Below are 5348 nucleotides of genomic sequence, written 5' to 3' on the forward strand. Positions count from 1 at the left end.
TTCTTGTCCGATTTAGTCCATTCTCTTTCCTATGTGCTTGGATTGACCTTGGCTTCGATTCCATGGGTTTTTCACAGTAAATAAGTCTCTGGAACTCTGGAAAAAGGCTCTAAAGTTCATTGTTTTCATTTTTCTTTACTAATCCTTGTTCAAACTTGAGTTTAACTCACTCAAACCCATGTCCTTATGCTTATAATCACTTCTATGGTTAGTTAAGCTTAAAAAACGGGGCTGAGACATACAAAATCAGAGGTTAATCCTCATATACTTTCTGTTTTGTTTAGGGTTTTTAACCCACAAGTGATGTTCAATCTTCAAGCTTGATGAAGGTGTGATTATGGACCAACTTGGGTTGTCCAACATAGAATCCCCACATTACTTGATGATTTCTCTTAGTATAGTTGTTCCTTATTCTTGTATTGATATTAGTTCATGACCCTCCTTGTATGTTTCTACATCAAGTGTAGTGGTGAACCATAAGGGGTACCTAAATGGAAGCTTGTTCTTCCTACCTCCTACATGAGTTCTATGACACAATAGAGGTACCTAAATGAAGATTTATCTTCTACCTCATGCTTGACTAATGGACTAAATAATACATATAATACTTATACATATATATACTATTCGAACCGTTGATGGTGGACTTGTGTTCATTCGTCAAGATATTAGAATAACATCATCTAAGACATAAGACTTGTTACGATTCTAATGAGTATTACTCATGAAAACATTAACGCTTGAGGTTTCATAGTGTCAAGGACAAGTACTCGGTGTTAAAGGATGATTACTTTCGAATACCTATATTCTTGTGCTTTAACTTCCTAAATCCCTACACAAACACATTCAACCTCCTAACCTCATCAACTTCGTCACATTGGATAATCGGAAAGCATATGCAAATTTGTGAGTATACTCGCAACCCCCTTTTTATGTTTACCACTTTTTGGGGTGTAACATGTTTTACTATTAAACTACACTTAAACTTATTCTTTATGCAATGCACAAAACAATCCTTATACATGAATACTATGTTATGATACTTGATGCTTACGTGGACCATACTTATGTGATATGTTTTAGTCATTAGCTCTCACGAGCCTCCCTTCGACATGTATAGCGCTATAGGAGTAACGCACCGCCCCCCTTAAACTTGGGTCATGTTGAATTAATTAAACTTTCTTGCGTAAACTGAGGTTGGCTAGAAATATTGCATGCCACGATAGGTTGATCTCGTATAAACTAAGTTGCCATGTGGATTCGTTTTAAACTTTTATACTTATACTTATGCTTAAACTTGTATACTCGCCTTTTCTTTTGCATTGAACTTTATTTTAAACATGTTACAGGTTGAGGATGATGATGATGCTATGAAATGAAGTAGCGTTGATGCCTAGATACACATATAGACGTTTAGGTTTAATCGTTGTATCAATTTTGATTATGTTGTGTTGTATTTCCTTTGAACTTGACGTTATTTGATTTCTTTGTAATGTTGACAAATGAATTATGAAATGAAACCGGTTTATTAAATATTGTCACAAATAGCGTTATGATGTCTCTAGCAATCTTCACACTTCGTCTCATCCCGATGTTTCCGCCATTGGTTGGGGTGTGACAGATTGGTATCAGAGCCATAACTATAGGGAATTAGGAAAAGTAGGAATGCTTTTACCTAGTCTATAGTTTTAGAGCCTTATTCTTATGTTTTGTTTGAAACTACATGCATGGCACTTTATGTGTTTCTTATATATTCTCTTTGAGCCTTTTAAACATATATGTCATTTATCCTTATGTAACATACTTGACATGCTATTCTTATGTATTAATACATGTTTTATTATGTGTTAATATTTGTTTTAATATGTCATCCTTTTATGTGCCATTCTTGACATGTTTATACTTGTTTGCGTAATCTTCAACATACGTTTTTCCTCATACATTTTACTCGACTATTCTAAATTCACAAACCACTTGTAATACACAAATGAGACGACTTCACCAAAATAGGCGTGAAACCCACAATTTGGGGAATGACTCTCAATCCTTCTACTTTTCTTTTTCTTACATGAAATTCACCATCAAGTTAGGAGTGAAATCCTCACCTTGATGGAGAAATTCAAATTTCAAATTCTAGTGGACCCTCGTCAAAGTGTTGAAATTAAATTTTGACCCGACGAGTACCAACCACACTTAGGATACTAAATCGCCAAGTTAGGGGTGAAACCCGCACCTTGTCGACTAGTTCCACTCCTTGATTTTTTTATAAATCCCGCCAAGTCTCGAAATTTCGATTGATTTGGGACATGTAGTAACCGGAAGGGTAAATACCGTTAACCGACTTGTCGGCGAGAGTATTTCACCTATTAGGCCAAAGCATGCTCCTCAAGTTCGAAAGACTTTTCGACCAATTTGGTTAGTCAAAGTTCCGTTTTGGAACTGATGTGTGTAAAATGCAACATATAAATCACATCAATTAAGGCATAAAACTAACCCTTTTTAAGTACTAATGTTGGAAAAAGAGTGTTTTTGTCTTCCTTTTGTATTTTCAGGATGAAAAGAGCTCAAAATCACAAAAGAAGCAAAAAGACAACTAATTCTAGCATAAATACAAGAAAAGGAACAAAAGTAGACTGCCCGGACCCTCAACGGCACCTCCCAAGGCAAAGAAGAGAAAACAGAGACTGAACACGCCCCGTGTCCAGCGAACACGGGGGCGTGCCCAGGAAGCAGCAGAAAAGACAAACCAGTAGAAGCTTCCATTGCCCACCACGGGGCCGTGTCCAGCGGGCACGGGGGCGTGGTGAAAGTACAGCAGGCGCATTAATTGTAATTGCGAATTACAATTAATGAAGAGAGAGAATGTCAGACGGGCACGGGGGCGTGTCCAGCGGACACGGGGCCGTGCCCAGCCTTCTGTTCAGCCTATAAATAGGGGTGCTTGGCTTCATTCCATTTCATCCCTTGGCACACCACCTCTCTCACACTTCATCCACCACCCACCACCACCATAACACCATCATCCATTGTCCATCGTAGAGTGTGTGAGTCGTCTCGGGATCCAAGATTGATCGTAAGAGTTCTTGACAATCAAGGCCATGTTTGCCTAAGTCTCTTACATCACTTGGTGAAGACAAGTGTTTAGTATAATACTTTTTATTTTTAATCTTTTGCACTTTTTATTTGGTTTTGTATTAATGACTTTAATAACTAGTTACTTATGTTGAAGGTGATCTTTCCTTATCGTTTGTCCGTGGTGTCTTGGCGTTATTTTACTGTCTATATAAAATAAAAGATTTTCACCATTCATATCTCCACGGTCTATATGGAGGTATGTTGGCTACCTGGTCGGGGGTTAAGGGAACGGTTTGGTAAGGGTCTTGCCCTTGTTCAGCGTTTAGAGGTCCTGCTTGGGACCTGGGTCAAATTTAGTAGGATCTCCTTCAATGCCCATAGGTATTGGATGGCGGGGATCCAAACTCTTTGACCCCCTCATAAGTTAACTACTATTAATACTATAACCCGGTTATTTAGGACTGTATCCCTGCTGACTCAGACTACTTAGCTGAGGGTAACGTCACCGCCGAAAGCGGGGCCTACCACAATTTGCATTAATAACTTAATTCATTATCTTCCAATAATCCGACCCTTTAGGATTGTATCCTTGCTGACTCAAACTACTGGGTTGAGGGTAACGTCGCCTTCAAAAGAGGGGCCTACTACAATAACTAAGATAATCTCTTAAACAAGTGCAAAAGTGCGAAAATAATCAAAGGTTATACTAATACACGTGTCGGATCCAAGTGATTCATCTTGTCTATCTGTTTTTATTTTATTTTATTTTTCAGCATTTAGTTAGTTTTTATTTTTCTTAGTTTAAAACATTTTTCTCACTTTTTGATTTGGTTAGACGTTGAGGATAAACCGGTATTAAAAGCTCTTGTGTCCTTGGACGACCTCGGTATCTTACCAACACTATACTACGTCCACGATGGGTGCACTTGCCCATATGTGTGTTTAGTGTTAGTAAATATCGTGTTTTATAAATTTAAAACTTGGCTAAAAGTGTAAAAAGGGGCTTAAATATACATCTAAAATATAACACACTTCACGCACATCAAGTTTTTGGCGTCGTTGCCGGGGACACAAGGATTTTAAGAAAGTTAGGAATCAACGGCCTAATCATATTTTTATTTTTCTTTAATTTTTTAGGATTTTTTCTTAGATTTTCAGCTTCTGCAGAGCTCAACACGGGGCCGTGCCTGGTCGGACACGGGCCGTGTTCAGCATCGTTACTGGCAGTTTTTGTTTTCCAAGTTACAGAAGGCTGACCACGGGGCCGTGCCGGTGCAACACGGGGCCGTGTCCAACTTCCAGTAACTAGGATCTGGAAAACAATCACTGAAATTCCGACCACGGGCCGTGTTCACTCAACACGGGGCCGTGGTGAACCTTCTGACCAACATTCTTTTCTGTTTTTCTTGCAGGACTTGGAACCCGACGCCAACCTCACGTAGTGTATGAGCTCCAGTTCCAATAAAGACATAAAAGAACCACTAGAAGAACCCGAACGCTTTCTCAGAAAAAGGTTAAAAGCCAAAAACCAAGAGAAGGTTTCGGGTGATCCACCTCCAATGGCGGACCAACGTAACCTTATGGATTATCTACGACCCACCGTAGGTAATCTAGGCGCCGCTATCAATGCTCCGAATGTCGAAGCCAATAACTTCGAACTTCGGCCGCATTTGATACAAATGCTCCAAAACTCCGCAACCTTCCACGGGCTTGCGGACGAGGATCCCCATCTGCATATAACTAATTTCTTGGAAATATGTGATACCTTTCGGATCAATGGAGCATCAAACGACGCCATCCGCCTCCGTATGTTTCCCTTCTCACTAAAAGACCGAGCGAAAGCTTGGCTCAACACCCTCCCAGCTGGATCGGTAAACACCTGGGATGAACTAGCCCAAAAATTTCTATATAAGTATTTCCCTCCTTCTAAAACTGCTAAGTTAATGGCTGAAATTTATACATATTCACAAGAGGACGGGGAATCCTTATATGAAACTTGGGAAAGGTTCAAGGAGCTATTACGCAAGTGTCCCCATCACGGCCTCGCAATATGGCAACAAGTATCCACTTTCTATAATGGATTGTTGCCACACACTAGGCAGACACTTGATTCTAGCTCCGGGGGACTTTTAGGTAATCGACGCCCACACGAAATATATAATCAAATTGAGGAAATTGCTCAAACCAATTTTCAATGGCACACCCCCCCCCCCCCCGGGGAAATAAGTCTATCGCCCCGGGCGCCCATAAGGTCGATGAAAGCACTTCTTTGC

General features: G+C 39.9%; 1 non-coding gene across 1 annotated transcript; it reads right to left on the reverse strand.

Moving 5' to 3' along the window:
• Positions 1–5012: 5012 nt before the first annotated feature.
• On the reverse strand, positions 5013–5119 carry LOC118486058. Its single transcript, XR_004877914.1, has one exon. It is a non-coding gene; the product is annotated as a small nucleolar RNA R71 (small nucleolar RNA).
• Between the last annotated feature and the right edge of the window lie 229 nt (positions 5120–5348).

The sequence above is a fragment of the Helianthus annuus genome, chromosome 13 (assembly GCF_002127325.2).
Source record: "Helianthus annuus cultivar XRQ/B chromosome 13, HanXRQr2.0-SUNRISE, whole genome shotgun sequence".
Classification (NCBI taxonomy): Eukaryota; Viridiplantae; Streptophyta; class Magnoliopsida; order Asterales; family Asteraceae; genus Helianthus; species Helianthus annuus.